Source organism: Falco cherrug, chromosome 9 (genome assembly GCF_023634085.1).
Source record: "Falco cherrug isolate bFalChe1 chromosome 9, bFalChe1.pri, whole genome shotgun sequence".
Lineage (NCBI taxonomy): Eukaryota > Metazoa > Chordata > Aves > Falconiformes > Falconidae > Falco > Falco cherrug.
This window is the reverse complement of record NC_073705.1, coordinates 25,444,837-25,465,151: the sequence shown is the minus strand read 5'-3', so window position 1 is coordinate 25,465,151 and position 20,315 is coordinate 25,444,837. Positions and strand designations below refer to the sequence as shown.

At 40.0% G+C, this 20,315-nt stretch overlaps 1 long non-coding RNA gene across 17 annotated transcripts in view; it reads left to right on the top strand.

Annotated features, from left to right (window-relative positions):
• The window catches only part of LOC114015826 (uncharacterized), a 114,928-nt gene that overhangs the window by 76,110 nt on the left and 18,503 nt on the right, over positions 1–20,315 (top strand). For 16 of the 17 annotated variants that reach the window (XR_003559970.2, XR_003559969.2, XR_003559983.2 and 13 more), the window contains one exon: positions 11,186–11,323. This is a non-coding gene — a long non-coding RNA (uncharacterized LOC114015826). Of the gene's footprint in view, positions 1–11,185; positions 11,324–14,142; positions 14,291–20,315 lie in introns of all 17 variants that reach the window. The other variant, XR_008733986.1, reaches the window with a different exon arrangement.

The window sequence follows — 20,315 nt, the reverse complement described above, 5'->3', positions numbered from 1 at the left end:
TAGGAGTTTATCATATTAATCAACATTTTCCCTCTCCCCCCCCCCCCCCCCCCCCCCCATCCATTTCCAATGTGGTATCAGAGTACTTTTTAAACTCTCCATGACTTATTTTTATCTTGTTAAGTTCCTTCAGCTCTAGAGAAAAAATGTTGGATCATCAGTTGTAATACTTCATTTTTAAACAAATGATACACATTTTTCTCCCCAAATCTTCTAGATTTAATCTCTTTTTCTTGTAATAAAACAAGCCAACTGTATCTTATGAATCTATTTTAAGTGGAGCTTGAAATACTTCAGCAATGTGATTACTTAATCTGTGTATAATTTTACCTAGCATATTCTTCTGGACCAAGTTCAGACTGACATCTAAGCACCTGACAGTCTGAGAAAGACACCTTGGTGAGAGTCAAACCTAAAAGCTCAGATGTTAAGAATGTTTCATTTACTGTAACCTTGGTAAATATGGATACCTTAGATGTATGGTAAACGTGTCCTGCTCTGCATCAGGAAATGTGAGTTTAAGTTTCACTTTGCATTTGTTTGAAGAAGAAAGCTCAGCTGCTTTGCTGGGATCCCAAAACATCACAAAGCACCTTTCAGGACTAGGACTTTTGGCCCATATTTGCTAAAATAATTCAGAGTACCTTATTCCTACTGGCAGAAAATTGTCCAAGTTTATTAGGAGCCTTCACATTATCAAAATCAGTGGGGTACTGAAGGGCTAAATAATTCCATGATCTTAGTCTTTTTTCTCTTGTTCTTCAACATCCTGTTTGGAATAAAAAAAATGAAGATAATAGCAGGTTTTTCTGTCACAGAAGGACTGGGAGGATAGACATGTTAAAGATTATGAGATGATCTCAGTGAAGTGGGCCCTGCAAGTTTTATTTTTTTAAACATAATTAACATATTCTGCAAGACAAGTATGCATACGCTCACTTTAACATGCTTTGCAGTAGAAGGAAGAATAGAATGTGTGCTTAATCTGAAGCTCATACTCAAGTGCTTTGTTGAATCAGGCTCTGTATTAACAATCCAGCCTCTTCTAAATAGTGTTTTCTATTCCTATGTTCCTGACCAGACTGAGCAATGTACTCTTTAATTACATCAGAGCCACTGAATATCAGCATTCAGCTCAGCCACAGGTAATGCTTCAGATTTCACTGTCCTCTTATCTAACAGATGTGACATCTTTACATTAGAGTATCTTATTCCCTAAATAACAAGCCTCCCTTATAATTAATTATATATGAAAAAGCAAGAAAACACAGCTCAGAAATATATTTTTTCCAATAAAGCTGCAGAAAGAACAGAATTGCATTTTTAAATCAGACTGAAATCAGGCTCAGAATTATACATCTTCTCACTTATGGAGACACTTCATGGAAAGTGGAATGAAATTCATAAGAGCATAGCTCTTCTGATATTTCATTTAAATCAGTGGAAAACACAGGTGCTTAAAACTAGGCTGACTTGGAGACCTGTCTTTGAGTTTGGACGTCTTATTTTGCAGGCAAACAAGATGACTACTGAACTGTTTCTGTGTAGTGAGCAGATGTCAGATCAGGGAATAAGCCTCATAAGCTGCAAGAGGCTTTCATCTGAGAGATGTCTGTAGAAATATCACCCATATCTGATAGTCAGGGAGATGGGTAAGGACTGGGTCCCTTCCCCTAGCAAGGATTTCCTGAAATGATTCCTGAGCTGACAAACACTCAGGCTCAATTCAGAGGAGTAGGGGCAGAACTGGGAAGGATTTCACGGCTGCTAATAGAAAGAATTACTGCCCTAAAGAATAGAGGGATCTAGAGGTCAAGTGAAGGAGAAAAATATCAGCTGAAAGAAGGGACAGGAATAAAAATGACACAAACTTTTGAAGGTTACTATGGAATTTAGATACACAACTCCTGTTTGTGTCATGGGCTGCATATCTCAGGCTATGTGCACCACTAGGATGTGGCACAGGCTTTAGGTCTCATATCTGCTGTAAAAATCCTCAAATTCCACCTTAATTCAGTTTGCAGAGATTAATCAGACTTCTCCAGAGCTGTGAAAAGATCACTACTATAGCATTGAGGCTGAAAAATTACCAAACCTGCAACTTCACTTATCATGCAAGTCCTGTGCAGACACAGAGTAAGTGACATTACTGTCTTGTTCACCTAAACTTTTCAGAAAACATTTAAAAAGGAGGAGAAGGGTCTCACACTTGTGCCTTTAGCCAAAGAGAATAGGGAGTACAATTAAAGGCAATATGAAAACAGGGTTTGAGCCAGCAGCTCGACTCTAACCTGACTTTATCTGTTGGTGACACAAATTGGCATCCTCCCCTTGATAAATTAAATCAAGTTTTGATGAAATATACAGATCAATCAAGTTGTGTATTTAAGGTTTCTTGTATAAGCAATGTGAAACAAGACAATGTATCCAGGCCTACTGTGCTCTTTATAAATCCTTTAGCATGTTCCTACTTGGAGGTATACCTTTTACAGGAATTGATGATTTGGAATGGGTTCATCATTCATTTCACTACAAAAAAGAGCAGGAGGGTAGATATGATAAATTGGTAACTACAGGCATCAACATATTTTTAATGCTCTTGATCAATTGCTTCCCTCAGACTTTGTCTGCAGTGCAGGGTGGTTATGGTAGTCTACAGGCTTTAATATAAAGAAGTGTTTAAACTAACAGTTGTGGGTTTTCTACATTTTACTGAGTAGATACAGTACAATTTAAAATCTACAGTATCCTTAAAAAGCCCATAATGACTGCATTTAAACTGAGATGAGACTGCACTGTCAGACTTGCACAACGATAAGTGTCTGTCACACTGTTCAGTCTTGCTGCCCCACTATGTTGTACTAATTCCTGCTTTGTAAAATCTCTCTAGTAAATTAAGATGCTCCGTTCCCAGTTTATGGCTGAGTGGCAAGAAGCTATAGGTATGCCACCAAACTTGCTGTTGAACAATTCTTACATTTTTCATTATTTTCCTACAATGAAATCCCACCTAATAAATCCCCTCCTCTGCCAGTCTCCTGGAGATGTTTTCAGAGATATTCTGCTTTCACATATATTTCATAAATCTTTCTCCTAAAGGCTTAAAGTAATATTCACATACATATATTCCAAATGGCTTTTATAAAAAGGGCTTCCTTTTCTGTTTGAACCACTCCGTTTCTTTTTCAGATCTCCCCTCAGCTCGATTTCTGTCACTGTTATCAGGACACAAGGTTCATTGAAGTGAACAAACATTAAAAGGCTTTGCATTACCCCTTTCTCCTTTGAGATGACATTATCTTACCTGAATTAGGCTATGTATGCTCTAGGCAATGAGAGATGATCTAGGGGTAACAGTGGCACAGATCATACAGTCAGATTAAGAAAGTGGGACTAGTCTGCAGAAACAGAACAGGGTGTTTCAGAGACAGCATCATGCAAGTGCCCCTGTACTACTTTGGGACGAAGTCTGCAGCTCTGAGCAATGTTAGGCAGTTGTATTGTGTTGGTTATTTCTAGCTCCAGCATTTGCACATCGCATACCATTGTATATGTCCCTGTGGTTTTCAGAGGCCCCTGCTATCATAACAATCTGTTTAACTCTCTGGAGCAAGGCAAACAAAGTACAGAAAATACTGTGTGCCAAGTCCTGTTTCTGAAGTGTGATTTTTTGGAAGACATCAGGAAATGGCAAAAGTTCTTTTGTATAAATAGTCTTAGGTTTTGTCTCAGCATTGTTTAAACAAAAAGGTAAGAAAGGGTACCGTGCATACAGGGAAGCTCAGTTTCCCTGTGATGCCCAAAGCCAAAACCTCCCTTGGAGCACTTTCAACCTAGCTACACCAAGTCATGCTTTGTTGTGGCCCATTGCTAGAGATGCACCTTTTTTGAGGCATCAATACTACATTCATTAGTGTCACACAGAGATGTGTGTTGCCACGAGATCTTGTGAAGGCTGTAGATACAGAGAAAAATGCTAATGTCTTATGTTGAACTACTTTCAGTTGCAGTGTTGTGAGAGTAAGAAAATGTCGCTCACATCAATGACTACTTAAAGATTGATCTTCAAATAGTCTGTTCCTTACGGAAGAGCTGAATGCATGACTCAGAAATAAATATGTTTAAAAGCTCCTCTGCCATTTACTTGTTACAGAGCATTGGATCATACATCTTGTGTCTACCTAAATTACCCAAGTTTGAAAGGTGAATAGATCCTTTCCCAGGAAGCTAAGAATTAAACACCTTTCTCTCTCCTTCATCACAAGCTCAGTCTTTAATTCATCTTATATCCACTACTAGTCAGGCACATGCCAAAGTGAAATGCTCAGTTCCCACAAATGCACTTTATTTCATAAAGTCATATGGTTGGAAAAAATTTCAAGTGGTCATTTAATTCATCCATCTGTGCTAGTGTTAAATCTAATGAGAGTTGTCCAGTCTGCCCTAAAACACTTTCATCCTTGTTACCTTCCCAGGATGTCCATCTCAGTCCTTCATCTTCCTTTCTGTTGGAAAGTTCCTCTTTAAAGGTAATGTGAATCTCACTTACCCAGTTCACATGTTAACCTACAACGTGGAGAACATACTCTTTTTTTTTTTTTTTTTTTTCCACAATAGCTTTTTAGAGACTGCTACTCTATTTCCTCCTCAAAATTCTCAAACCTGCTTTTTTCCATTAGAGACATGTTTTTATGTGTATTCTTCTCAGATGATAAATATTTTTTTCATTCATTGATGAAAACTGCTCAAAGTATTCCTGCTGAGCAGTGTTCCTGCTGTATTGAACGAAGGAGACTGTCTTCACAAAAGGTGGATTTCATGTTTATATGTGCTGATATTTGTGTAAGGGGCTGATCGTAAATGACCTTGAAACAGTTATCTTCATCTGAACTATATCCTCTGTTCAGAGAGCTTGTAAATATAATCTCATTTACCCTATGCTGAAGTTATTAATAATTTGCAGTTTTCTTAGGTGTCTTGTGTCTCTGTCCCTGTCTCTCCACCTCTTTGGGGATCTGTGTTTGTTTGGAGCTTTGCTAACTGATTATGTTAGTGTTCTCCAGGATGGCATGTTCCAGCAGTTGAAAACTCACAGGATTTGCATGAGAAGAGTTTCTCATCCTGAAAATCAATGGTTTAGGTGCATAAAACACAATCAATCAACATATGCAGGAGATGTACCTGTTTCTCCAACAGTACATTAAAACCAGCAGAGTTTTTGAGTCTGTAATTATGACCAGGACAAAGGAAAAGTCTGAAGAGCTATGAAGACTTCTTCCTTCCCACAAGGGTTGATCACTGTCCATGCAGATGATTTGTCTCTGAGGCAGGTGCTGGTTTCTGAGAGGAAAGAGCTCAAGGAATCATCAAGAGGCCACTGGTATATAGTGCTTAAGGGTTTGCCTTCCATTGTAGCACTGCTTAGGTTTTACATATGCAGCTGAAGAAATATGTATTTCTGGTGGCTCTGCAATTCAGTGAGGATGGAAATAGCGTTTGAAATTTTGAATGCAAACCCCAACAGAAATGACATCCCAGTGTGAAGCAGGCGCATTTGTTATTCATTACTGGCAAGCTGGATATCTGCTACCTCACAGCTTTGACTATTAACAGTGAGCTGCTTAACTGAAACAAGACATGCATGTGAGCGGATGTCAGTTTTCTTTTCCAGTCTGGAAATGCCAACATTTCCCTCAACTAATTTCTCTGGCTGGGTAAGTTTACAGCTTAATTTATGCCTAGACAACAATCAAATTTTGATTCAAGGTGCTAACTTCTTTCTCCTGCCACTCTCTGTAACTCTCCACTCCTGACAGAGGAGGAGATATTAGAATTATAGAATCATTTAGGTTGGAAAAGACCTTTAAGATCAAGTCCAATGGTTAACCCAGGACTGATAAGTCCACCACTAAACCACATCCCTAAGCACCACATCAACACATTTTTTAAACACCTCCAGGAACAGTGATTCCACCACCTCCCTGGGCAGCCTGTTCCAATGCTCGATGACTCTCTCAGTGAAGAAGTTATTCCTAATATCCAATCTAAATCTCTTCTCGTGTACCTTAAGGCTGTTTCCTTTTGCCCTATCACTTGTTATCTGGGAGAAGAGACCGACCCCCACCTGCCTGCAAGCCCCTGTCAGGGAGCTGTAGAGAGCAGCAAGGTCCCCCCTGAGCCTCCTCCTGGCCAGGCTGAACAGCCCCAGTTCCCTCAGCCGCTCCTCATCAGCCTTGTGCTCCAGCCCCTTCCCCAGCTCCGTTGCCCGTCTCTGGACACGCTCCAGCACCTCTGTGTCCCCCTGGAAGTGAGGGGCCCAAAGCTGAACAGGGTGTTCCAGGTGCGGCCTCACCAGTGCCCAGTACAGGGGGACGGGCACTGCCCTGGTCCTGCTGGCCACACTGTCTCTGATACAGGCCAGGATGCTGTCGGCCTTCTTGGCCACCTGGGCACTGCTGGCTCACCTTCAGCCGGCCATCAGCCAGCACCCCCAGGGCCTTTCCTGCCCGGCAGCTTCCCAGCCGCTCTGCCCCAGCCTGTAGCGCCGTGTGGGGTTGCTGTGACCCGCGTGCAGGACCCGGCACTGCTCCTGGCTGAACCCCATGCAATTGGCCTTGGCCCATCAGCCCAGCCAGCCCAGACCCCTCTGCAGAACCTCCTGCCCTCTGGCTGATCAACACTCCCCCCATCTTGGTGTGACCTGCAGACTTGCTGAGGGTGCACTTGATCCTCTCATCCAGATCATCTATAAAGATATTAAACAGGGCTGGTCTCAGCACAGATCCCTGGACAACACCACTTTACCAGCTGGATGTAACCCCATTTCCTACCACTCCTGGGACTCAGCCAGACAGCCAGCTTTTAACCTAGCATAGAGTACACCCATCCAAGCCATGAGCAGCCAGTTTCTCCAGGAGCATGATTTGGGAGACAGTGTCAAAGGCTTTAACTGAAGTCTAGGTAGACACCATCCACAGCCTTTCCCTCATCCACTAGGTGGGTCATTATTCATTACATGAATAGAAAGGAGTTATTTCAAAAGTCCTTTTTGGCTCCCCAAGATGAAGTGTTCTTCATGTGCCCCACTTGTTCTCTGTTTTGTTCTTTTGGCTCCATCAGCACCAAAATGGAGATATCAGAAGCATTTATTTACCCAAAGAGTATATCATGTCCAGCAGTACTGGCTTCAGAGTCTCTAACAGTGGAGCAGGGGATGTCACCCAGTGGCTGCAAGTCACTGGTCTGAGCACAGAGCAGCCCTGAAAATATTGTGTGGGCAGTTCGGTTTTGCTTAAGCCTGTGATACCACCCCATGTTGGTCACCTCTTCCCAGCTGCATCCACCTATGTTCTCCACTCCTAAAAGTCTCCAACATCACTTTCCCAAGTAGGGAGATGTGGGGGAATAATAGTAGCACACATTAAATATGCCTGGGAAGGAGGAAAAAGACACAAGGAAGAAATTCTTGGGGAGTTTTTATGAACAGAGTTTGTGTCACAACCCACAGTCTGCAGGAACACCTTGCTTATTTTCATGCTTTGATCTACATAAATTAATCCAGCATAGATCTGGATCCCAGAATTTTAGGAACACATCTAGCATTCTGTGTCCATGTGGTGCTAAATCATTGGTTTTGCTTTTCTTTGCAGTAAAATTAAAACTCAGCAATGTGTAGAAGTAATTCCTTGTACTCTGCAATTGTGACATTTGCCTTTTTGGCTGAGATGGGAGACTGAAACGGAGATGCTAAGGTTTGTGCTAAGGAACATGGCGTTCACAGCAAGGAGCAGCTAAGGTCCTCTGGGGTTCAGTGTTGTGAAGGCAGAATTTGTAATGTGTTACTACTGGGTTTCATATTCATTAGTGTTTGCACTGACATTATGCTGCCCAGTTTTTTAACCTTATCAAGTGTTTCGCAACTTCCAAGCAATTTTCTTTCATCAAAAAAAATAAAAAAGTCATCCTCTATAAATGTTGCTAGTTCAGTATATGATCTGTAGAAGCACAGATTTTAAGTCTGTTCTTGTTGATCTCCTAAGCTGCACAATCCAAAGAACATCACCTAATAATTCTTGCATCAAACCTTACATGTGGCCTAAAACAATACATGTCAAGAATGTGTCATTGTAATGTGGAGACCTGAGTTGCTGAACAACTGTAATATTTTCCCCAATATGCAGTTTTTGACCAAAAGTAGTAATACTGAACTGAATCTTATTAAACACCTCATTTCACTTTGAAAATGTGAAGGCATTTGAAAAGCGCTTCATACAACCTCCTTAAAAACACATGTACTGTTAAGCATCGTGTAGTAAGATAAATTTCAAACACTCCAGATTGACAGTAGATATTTTTTCTACGCATCTAATAAATTTTTAGTGTGATATAGTAGATAGTGATATTGGTAGAGGAACATTTAGATTAATTGTTACTAAGGGAGTAGTCTTTCTCAAGAGATTTTTATAAGCTGCTTGTACTTGGGCTGAAAATACCATGAGAACATCCATGCTTGTGAATTTTGAAATGTTTTCTTCTACTTCCAAAAAGGACTTCAGAGTACAAAGGATCTGTATTATGAAAAGTGTTATATTCAAAAACCTTCTTTTATGGGCAAAAAGAAAGAACACCTCACGTATGTATATATATAAAACCAAGAGTTTATTGTTAATATAGTAGAATCTTAACAAGTCTTTTCATTAATAGTCCTGATCTAACTATTACCGAAAAAGAAAGGATAATAATATAGTTAGAATTGTTATACATACACTTCCTGCTTTCTACCCTTTTCCTGGTGTTATGCTTCCCCTTTCCCTGCTCCTCAGGGTGCTGAGATCAGTGGTTTCATTCTGGCATTGGCGCTGCTGGGATGTTGTAGCAACTTGTCAACATCTGGAGACGGAGACCTTTGCAGGGTGGGATGTCATTCGTATTGGTGGCTTCTGTCTCCTCAGTCTAGGATGCACTTGTAGTCATTTATATGGTTTCTAACAGAAGTTTTACACCTCTTACACACTTTTACACATAATACAGGACTGTGCACCTGGCCATGCCAGAATATTTCCTCAATATTCCATTTCTGCACTGGCTGAAATGTCTTTGACATGAACGTAGGAAAAAAGCTGCTCTTGTAAGGACCCTCTCTGAGAAAAGGCTTTGTTTGTTGTCTGGGTGCCAGGTTGGTGTGATTATGTCTTAAAATGTAGTGCTCTGAGATCACCTGCAAATCAATTCTGTGCACACCTGTCTGCAATGAGGGGCATGCCCAAAGCCTCCCACAGCTTAAGTATGGGGGAAGAAGATAGCTCCTCAGATGAGCATGGAGCAAGTGGACAGCCTGATGGAGTGTGAGCTGGCTGCAAAGGTGATTTGTCATAAGTAGGCATTTTCCAGGGCAGAACTTGGGTGGATAAGCAGTTGTATATAACCGGTACTTAAGTATGCAAAAAGGTCTTACCTGGGGTCTGTGCCTTCCTATGCCACAACTCTTGCAACCACTTATAGAAAGAAGAAACGTTTTCCTGGCCAGACTAATGTGACTTGCTCACACTGGCATAAAGAGAACAGGCTCCAGAGTTCGAGTCAAGAAGAAATTAATTCCTCAGGCACATTAGCAGTGGCCATTGGGGTTTTTAACTTTTTTTTTTTTTTTTTTTGGGGGGGGGAAATACTGCATTTTGTATCAACATCTGGTTATTTGCTCCTAATGGATGTCTTCATCCTGCAGGCCCAAAGCATTGGTTGTGCCTTTGAGATCTCCTGTGATGCACAGTACTAGAGGAGTTTGTTTTTGTTTTGTTTTTTTTTTTGTTGTTGTTGTTGTGGTTTTGGGGTTTTTTTTGGGTTTTTTTTTGGGGTGGGTGGGGTGTGTGGTACTAGCAATCTAAAATCTTACTGTGCTTGGAAAAGGAGGAGTCAGGGGTTGTTCTGGGCTTACTGGAGGGGAAACTGATGTGTTGTTGGCCCTCTGGAATTAGTTAGTAAATGACTAGAAGCAATAACCCATGTGGCTGATGCTCTTGTATCTGTGTCCTGGCTAGTAATTATAGTCATTCATTGGTCAAAGGCACGAAAATTATTCCAACAAGAATGTGACTGAACAACTCTGAGGCTTTATAACATGATTCAAAAGAAGGAAGAATAAGATTAAAATGTTTCTATGGCGAATAACAGGCCATTTCCTTAATATGCAACGTATTTATTTTTATGCAAGCTGTGTATCTGTGGTTTCTCTGGACAGGAATCCAAAGCAGCTGTGCTTTTCTGTTTGAAGTCCTCCGCAGGTTATAATGAAGCATGCTCCCAAACTACTGAACAGCATTTAAGGCTCTATTTTTAATCTTGTCATTCTTATCTTGTTCCAAACTGCCCAAGTTTGTACCTCATGCATTTTAAGTCACCACCAGGATTAATAAGGAGGAGGAAAGACATAATTCTGTTGTTCCATAATGCAGCCAAACTCCCATTATTTTCTTCTTAACCACGCACTGGAAGTAACTGCCCTCTCACTTTTTTTTCATCTGTGAAGGGTATAAAAGCAGAAAAGTTCTCACTAGAGCAAAGAAGCAATCAAAGATACTGAAAATGCCCAGAAACCATATCTGTGTGGGTAGAAAGAATGTGTCCTAGATCCTGTTCTGTGTGATTCCAGTGTGTTAGTAAAAGGCTGGAGTCAGGTGAATAATGAGGGGAGTTGGTTCATTGCCGGACTGAAAAACTACTGCCATAAAGAAAAAGTCTCCTTTCTTAAAAGAGACATTTTCTGAAATCAAACGTGCCATTTTAAAAAAGCCTGAATGCTCATTTAGAAAGCACTAGAATGAGATGGTCTGGTTTATCAAACTGCAATGTCTGGGTGTGAAAATACACAAAGTATATGGGCCGGTCCTCAACACAAAATCACAGTAGGGCTAGAGAACAGACCATCTGCCTAAAAATTAAAAATAAAACCATCGCCCAGCTCCAGCAGGGCTAGGTGCAACCATAATACTGATGAGGAAGAGAGCTGGAGGAAGGGACTCTGTGGTCCCCTTCACCTTGCAGGGAATCTGTCCCTGTCCTGTTCAGCTCTCCTGGCCTGCCTCAGGGTGTCCTAGGGCTTCTCAAATATCCTTGTGTCCATTTTCTAACAGCTCCAAACTAGGAATCAGCTGCTCTATGCTTTCCCACTTTTTCTTTCTCATTGCAGGTCTGATCTTGCAGGGAACTAGGAAGACATTTCAGCTCTGTGGAAACTTGCACCACGTCAGGATAAGTCTTCGGGAGAGAACAGCTAAGGACTTCCTGATGCAGAGGCACAGGGCTGATCAGACCACTTCCAAAAGAGGTATGTTCATCACTGATGTGGTGCCCGGTGTCATCTGTCTCCAACATTTACTCTTCTCCACTGACAGAAGAAGATTAGTTCTTGCTGTAGCAGCAAGGACTGTACTGCGAAGGATATAAATTAGCATTTCATTGTGCTTACCTGCCATATCTCACCTCATAAAAACTCAATTTCTTTGCAGTGTTTCCCTTTATTTTAGTGGCACTCTTCCCTTCAACATATACAGGTTTTACCATCACAATATTGCATCTTATTCCCTGAAGCATTTATAGAGCGTGTGTCACAACTTTAATGGATCAGGAACATAATTATTCTTATCATATTAAAACTTTGACTGATGGCACTTGGCCATTTTATTTTTTACTTTTTTAAATTTTTTTTAATCAATAAATTGCAACACAGAAAATATTTTAAAACCTACCACAACCTGACAGGCCAGAATTCTCCTGTCAGCTACATCTCAAAATATCAAACTTTACTGACATTTTGCTTCAATTTCTTGCTGGGTGAGAAATGCCTGGGAGCAAACTGAAATGATCTTCTAGCAGAAAGTGCTAGTTCCCTGCTGGGATTTGTACATTTTTAGGGTCTTAATCTAATATACTGTATAATCTAACAATTTGTTTGTGTGTGAATGTAGAATTTACTTGGACAGTGGGAGAGGAAGATTGTTAATATGTTTTGTACAAATATGGGATCAAACAAACTGACAGGGTGTAATTTCCTTGACTGAGAGAGAATATGTTGCATTGGGGTGGAAATTTTTGTTATTGTTTTTTCCAGAAAATATTTCTTTTTAAATTGCTGGTTTAGGTTGGTTGAATTGGTGACACTGAATGATAATGGCCAAAATCTTTCAGATTGTAAATGGGAAGAAAAAAATAGTAAACCCTGAAAAATAAAAACAATTTAGTCAGATATTTCCAAATGAATAAATACATTTTCAAAAGCTTTGAGATGATATCCTATGTTGAAAATTGTCAGGAACGTAATACAAAGGAGGGGTAAGAAACAGGTTAAAGATACACCCCCGCAAAACAGAGGACAAAAAACTTTCTTTAGAAGTGATTATAGCTGTCATTTGACTGACATTTTTCATGTTCTTTTTTGTCTCATTGCATAACATTAAAATAATTGAGGATCAAACCCAAATATATAGTTGTTCAGGGGTTTTTTTTGGCATCTAATAGTTAAATTCAATTACTTGCTGGGTTTCCCTGGGAGATCAATGGATGCTGTAAACCCTACAGAGTGGCTGTGATCATGACATATTCCTTAACAAATGAAGTTAATAACTATGCACTGATATATAGAGATTTTTTCCTAGGGAGGCAGCCCCATGCTGTTTCCTGTTTTCTGTATGTGTTGCCTCCATGACTGAGTATAGCATTAGTCTTTAAATTTGCAGGGATGAATTGAAGTATATATGATAAATACCGCAGATGATGTATGACCATGAGCAATACTTTACTACCCAAAGGATATCTACCAGCTAGTGAAGGGCCTGATAAGTTGAAGTAGAAAGTCAAACCCAGAGGAAACTTTCAAAATAAGAGCATTACATGCATTCATCCACGTACTCAGAAGACATGTAGTTTTCCCCCATGCCTGCTGATATAGTTCAGGGATGCAGTTCATCCTGGCTAACTAGGTGAACTCATCTCAAAGGAATTGGATACAGTTTCTGAGTAGAAACTCCCTACACACCAGCTTTCACCTCTGGAAAAGTCATTGGCAGCTTCCAGAAGGAAGATGTAGCTGGAATGTGGCAGTACTAAGGAGGAATGGGAACAGGGAAGGATATGTATGTTCTGATTGCAAATACAAACGTGAAACTGCAAAAGAAGAAACGCCAGAACCAGCCTGTCACTGGCATCAAATGCAAATGGAGCTGATGGTTTTCTCAGCCCTGCTGTTTATCAGGTATAAAGAAACCTTTGACCTTCCCTGTTTCCCAGAGGGCAGTGACTAGGGATGTGGTGGATCACATTATAGAAAGCAAGCCTCTTTAATTCTGCTGGGATGGCTCAGTGTGTCAGGGTATATTAATGCTAATGAGCTTGAAAGGAAGGCAAAGGAGTGAAGAGAAAAAGAGATCCCCTTACCCCACCTCTTCTCATCTCAACATGATTCTCTTTTATGGCTTTTTTGTCTCAGAGTCCCTGTTTGCCTGCCTGCAGATAAACCTGGGTCTCTAATAAACAGTATTCCAGGAGGGAGTCAACGGCTTAATATTTTTTTTTATTTCCCATGGTCCTGCTTGCGTCGCCAGTCCGCAGCTAATGAACAGAAAAGGCTATTTCAGTTTTCATATCTCAGAAACTTCTGAAATGTAAGCATCTGAGCATTTCTTTGTTGAGTTTTGTGGGTCTTTTAATAATCAGAAAAAACAATCCTTTTCACTTTCCCTTTTGACTTAGTTAAAACATTCGGACTGGGATTAATTTCTTCTCTTATCTGATTGAGAAACACCTGTTCTAGTTATCATCTAAATGATGTTCAAGGAGCATGCAAACTCCATGTATAAGGGCCAGTCACAATAAGGCAAAGTATTCTATAGAAAATTATGAAAAAAGAATATCCTGAAACGGAGATAGGAATGTGCAGTGTAGTCATTCACAACAGCTAGCAAAAGATTCTAGCCAGCCTGTTCAACTAAAAAGCCTATCACCTACTGCATAAGTTATTTGGGTCTAATTTTTCTTGAATAAGATGGTCAAAATATTTTCGTTGCATCTATTACCTATGGTTTTCCGTTTTCACATTTCAGAATTTCATTTGTAAATACTTTTTTTTTTTTTTCTCCACTGCTTGAACAGTTCTGAAGTCAGGTAGCAGTACTGGGAACAACAGTATAATACATCTAATGAACTCATCGTTATTTCTAGCTGTTAAGCAGGATTCGGAAGCATCTCCTGCTCACCTAATACACTTGTTGAAGAACCACTTATCTAATGAAAGCAAGAAGTAAGTGTCTTAAAGTTTTGTTGGAGCTCTTCCCAGAAAATGGCCTCATCTTGAGGCTTCTAAGTGAGCTTTGTTTCCCCTGAACAGGCCTTTGAGGGCAGGACTAGTTTTCCACTTGAGAAAAGACTACATGCCTGTGATGGTTACACTTCAGCTGGCAGGCAGTAGAGGAGTGTGTCAGAGCTAAAAGCATATACTGCTGCTTGAGTTCAAGAGAAGCTTCTGCAGCTGGCCTCAGACTTTGGAAGCATGTTCTTCTGCTCCCTTTCCTTTCCATGAGTGTGGCACATGGAAGGCATAGCAGTCCTCCAGAACGTACTCCCCCTTGTACAGCTATCCACACACCCACAACTACCCACTCAATCCTCATAAAGGAAGAAAGGACCAGATTAATAGAACTGCTGGAGGTGTGTAAAGAAACTCATGTGCCTAAATTATTGATAGAGGATTGCAGACCTTTATGTAAAATAGACACACATACATTTTTAAGCTTTATGCCAGCTGTTAAATATTCATGATTTTTTTATTTTAAAAGCTTTTTATCAATTTAGCCCTGGTTATAGAACCCTGAAGGGAGGAAAAAAAGAGTACAAAGTTGTTAGGATTTTCTGGGTGATCAGTGATGCTGTACGCAAGAGACAATAATCCTAGTCTCAAATCTCAGTCCTCAGAGTAAAGGAAGAGGCCTAAACTCTTCCTTTCCAGCCATGGCATGGCACACTGCCAGAAAGCCACACAAAAAGAGCACAGAGTCCTTTATAGAGTATCTTCAATGGCCTGCATGCACAGATTAAAAATAAGGCAAGCTACAAAGCAGACTTTTCCAGAAGGGATGGAGGGCTTACTTCTTGCTGTCCATTTTAGCACTGTGGCACTAACCTATGGATGTGGGCTAGCTCCATTCAGAGGAGGACTGATCAGATTCTTTAGCAGTCTAGCAATTGTCGGGAACCTGTAGCTCCAAACAGCTTCAAGCTGACATTAATCTTCTTGAATGGTCTGCTAAGGTTTGCAGCAAAGGCTCCAGAGTATTCTAGCCAAAAGGTTGTGGTTTGTTTGTTGTTGGTTTTTTATTTTTTCTAATGCAATTAACACCACTATCCATTTGTCCCTGGAATGTTTTCCTGTATTGTACTGTCCTGCCATCCTGGTGTTTTTACTGCAGTGTCTAGTTAATTAGCACTTGGTCTGTCTTTCTGATACTTTGATTCCAGTCTCATTACATTATGCAAATCTGCATCTTGCTGAATCTGCTGTGTTTTAGGCCACACGCTGAAATAATCAAACCCCCTCTGCATCCTATTGTTGTTGTCCTCTCTCTTTCGGGGTTTTATTAATTTCTGTGCATATGTGCGTGTATGCGCATGCATGATTCCTAATTTACAAGCAATTGAAATCTTAATTTCAGTTCTCATCTAAACAGTAACATTGCCATTCTAAGTAGATGGCATGAAAAGACCAAGTTTCATCTCCTAAGCATTTCTGACTGAACCTCCTATTTTGCAATATATATTTATCAGTCTCGTACTGAGTATTGTGTCCCCTCATTTGTTGGTGCCATTTTTTTTCTCCCAGAAAGAAATGTCTGAACTAGACTGTGGGCCTAATCTTGCAAACTGAAGTAAAAAAAACCCCAGCATTATTTCAGCATCTAAGAATGAAATATAAAACTGAATTATAAATCTGAAGCTTGGAGCTTGAAATTTAAGCTTAAATAAGCAACTCTGGGAAAGCAGGCATATGGTGTCACTCCATCACCTGCATACAGTAAGAATAAGAACTAATAATAAATAATAAAATTATTTACACTGAGATCTCCAGTGTGATGGGAATGTTCAAAATACCTGAGAAAATTAATTCCTCATTCAAAGACTTTTTCGGTCAGGAATGCTTACAGACAGACCGTTCCATACATACTCCCTAGAAAGACCGAGATCTTGAGAGGACTTCACAACTGGAATTGTGTTTGGGTTTTTTTGGTGGTTTGTTTGGTCTTTTGGTTTTTTGGTTTTTTTCTGGTGGTTTGTTTTGTTGTTGGGTTTTTTTTTCCACAAAAATGTCGAAACCATGTTCTTGGAAGTCTAGTGGACTGTAGGATATCCAATATTCAGCTGATTTCTCTGTTTGTTGGTCAAATGCCATAAGAAGGTTGTTTAAGATCAGCAGGATAACTGGGATTGCAGGTAAACTTGCATTCCATAATTCCACGTTATATTTTGCTTTATTAGTAATGACAAATGCACCTAGAAACCTTCATCAGTGAAAAGAGAACACTTTAAAATATGGCTAATGCAGAAAATCATCTGTCCATCAGAAATAACTGCTGTGAGTTAGACCTGTTTTCTTGGCCACTAAAAGCAGATCTTTTAATTAGCTGTTAACTAGTGTATTCTCTCCTTTTACCCTCCTACCCTTTGGGAGGCCCTTAGAGAGGAACAGATGCTGGGTGAGAAGGTCCTATCTCTTTTCCAGGCCAAAAAGTGTGGTGTTGGAAGGTGGGAAAATAGGCAATGCGGTTCACTTGCATATAGTCAAGAAAGATATTTGCCCTCAGCGATGCCATTTTGTTCTTCATACTGAAAAAAGATCACAGGGGCTTTTCTCTTCTTTACTGTGCCTGTTATCCAACAAACACTAATTCTTAGATTCTCTGGACCCTGGCAATATCAAAGTAGTATTTGTTTCCTTTTCTTTCTCCCTTTGAGCTGTTACAAGAGAAGCAACATTTTGAAGGCAAAGATGAAACAAATTTCATTTCCTTATTTGTCTTATTAGAACGTCTCTGAACAGAATGGATCAAACTCTTAATTAAAAGTCAGCTTATGCTCAGAGATTAAAGAGAAATTGTTACTGTGAGAGGAGACTTTTCATGCATCTCCCCTTTCCAGAAAAACTGCAGGGCATACCTAAATGAGAAAAATGGAGTGAAATGACACAGAACATGCTCCATGTTAGAGATTTGTAGTGATCTATGATGATGAAAGCAACAAGGTCAGTGGCAGCCAGACAAAAATGATGATTTGCTAATTCTCTGGACTGGTTTGACGGTATTTCCAACTCCACAGCAGACATTTCAGAATTTGAATGCAAAACTTACCAATGCTACCTCACCATGGGAGGTCAGAAATTTGACTCCAAACAAAAGCTCATAAGGTCACCCTGAGCTGAGCTGAAATTTGACAGAAAGCACCTATTAGAATTTCTTTGAGAAACTCAGTATCAGCTTCTCTCTCATGTAGCTGTCTAGGAAAGCCTAAAGGTTTAAGAATAACTAAGAAAGATTAGAATCTTATTTATTTTCTTCACCATAGTTCTGTCATAGCTGAAGTACAATGAAAGTTTCAGAAGCAACACAGAGACATTTCTTAATAGCATGCAGGCAGCTGCCTGGTTAAAAGTTTTTGAAGAGGACAGTGCTTGCTTTTCTTTAGTGTTCAGTCTTTCATACAGAGAAAAGCATTTGCAAAACTTGTACATTCTTCTGATTGATGTAAGGAGGAATCTATGTTCAGACATCTCAGCACCTCAGTCAGCAGAAAGGAGGAATGTATCACTCTACTGGTCAACCTTTAATCACTGGGTTTTGGAGCATACTTCAGACCTTTGCTAATTACCTGCAAAAACACCCAGATCAGTATGGTTTTTTTGAACTATTGTTTCTCTTGTTTCAAAGAGAAGAACAAGCATTCAGAACACCTGGATTATATTCCTAGTGTTTTCCTCACTTTCTTTGTTTGGTTTTTTTTCTGGTGTGCAACCTTTCACACAGGATTTGATCTCTCCTTGCAATAATCCTGTAAAGCTTTAGTGACTTTTCTGATGCATTAGGAACATGAGTTAGAACTTGTAAGTTATTTGAGATCTCGGGTATCATTTGCAACTGTCCTGAGGAGCCCCTGAGAGTCATTGGGCTGAACTAAATACTCATGACTCCATTAGGAGCATCTCTCAAGGGTGAGAATCGGAATCCACTTTCAAGCATTGTCACCCTGTTGTTTAGAGTGATCTTCTGCAGCTATGAGCTCAAAAGAGATGCAGCCACTGACATTACAACAGACAATGTGTTTTCTGCCATGGTTTGGGCAAGACTCTTGTTGAGATTAATATTTTCTCACCACAGGAGATGATACAGCTGAGGGAGAAAGGGAAGAGACAGATGAACTCTTGGCCAACTCGCTTGTTGAGTGAAACTGGGACCCTGACAGAAGCAGTTAATTAGGAAATCATTTATGAAGTGATTATCAGTGCTGCCTGCCTAAAAACACAATGCAGCACTTGTACTGAAGCAAGCAGAGTGTAACTTTATAGTGTACTTGTGTTGTCAATTACTTGCCTAATAGGCTTATAATTGAAACCACTGTTATCATGTAGTTTCCATAATAAGCAATAAACACCGTAAAATAATGCATAAAGCCACTCCAAGTCTATAAAGAGCATATATAAATCATGTCATCAACAACAGCTTACTTTGTGAATCCCAAAAGTTGATTAAAGATAATGACGCTTCCCCAAGGAACTCTTCACAGAAACCTTTCTGAAGTTCAGGAACTTTTGCATGAGAGTCTGGATCTTAATGGCTTTAAGTCAGAAGTTTTAAAGCCTAATCCAAAGCATATGATCTCAATGGACAGTTTGCCTTGACTTTGTGAAAGTTTCAACCAGGCCTTTAATAGACAAAGCATGCCCAGGTCTTGTGCAGTACTTCACACACTGAACTTCACTGGCAAAAAAAAGAGAAAAAAAGTCTGAAACAAGCTTCACTGGCTGCCTTACCAGTAGCAAAGCAATGTTTGTCTTTCTGGTTTCATCTGCTCGATAACTTTTCCTCTCAAAGTGCTTGGAACAGGAAGAAAAGAAGGCTCAGGGGGCTGGTATTTCTCTTGCTCCATCTATTTCTAGCGAAGCAGTGGAGGTCAGGATGACCTGAGAACTTCAAAGAATCACTTTATCTTTGCATCCTTCCCACAGCATAACTGAGTTGAGAAAGCAATCCCAGGCCAGGTAAAACTAGAAAGGGGTTAGGATGTAGAGATATTTAGACATTTTACTGGCTAGGGGACTACAGTTTTAACATAATCCTCACAAATTTGGCCAACGACCATAATTAACACAAAGTTCCTCGAGGGGAACAGTGCTGCGCATGCTTCAGGCTTCTTGGGATTAAAGCTTGAAATTAACTGCAGGTTTTCCTCCTAGCAGACACTTTTCCTGCCTGTGAAGATAAGAATTATCTCTGCTTGTGAACCAGTTGATGAATCAAGCACTTACTCAACTTACTGCTAATGTCACAAAGAGCAGATGTATATAATACATTCTGGGAGCAGACAAAAAGGAAACATATTTATCCCCCAGACAGAATTATTGACAAGAAATCCTGACCTTTCTTGGTTTATAGAAGTAATTTAACTAGCCACTTCTTGCATCATGTAGCAGCTGCGTTAGCTGCAAGAGAAACTTGAGCCATTTTTCTCCTGAAAAGCCCAATCAGTTAGTGACTAACTACTTGAAAGCAATCCTGATGAAACTACATGACCTCTTCCACTTTCTTCCCTCTATTCTAATACCTTCATTGAAGTGAGGAGATTTGACTTCATAGAATATTCAGTCTTGCTCAAAAATATAGGACTTCCACACACACACACCCCACACCCAATCTTTATGATTAAACAGAATACCTTATTCTGCTTTGGTCTAATTTGTATAATAAATTAGCTATTTCACTGTTGATTTCTAAATGATAGTTGAGCCAGTTAGCAAGTTCTACTTCTTACTGCACAGTGAATTCTTAGCTTCAAATAACTCCTGGATGTACATTAGACTTTGATTTTTTTTTCCTGTTTCTGCTAAAATGTCCTACCTACATCTCCTTTCTATAAAATGACAACAGTTTTATTTCCCTTCAGTTGCACTTAAGTCAGTATCTGTTTCTGTCACCATGCACCTGGTTCAAGGACATTCAGCTGAGTGTGGGCTATTTTCAGGTCAGTTAGATCTGAGTAAATCCTCGATGCCAGTTTCTTCCATG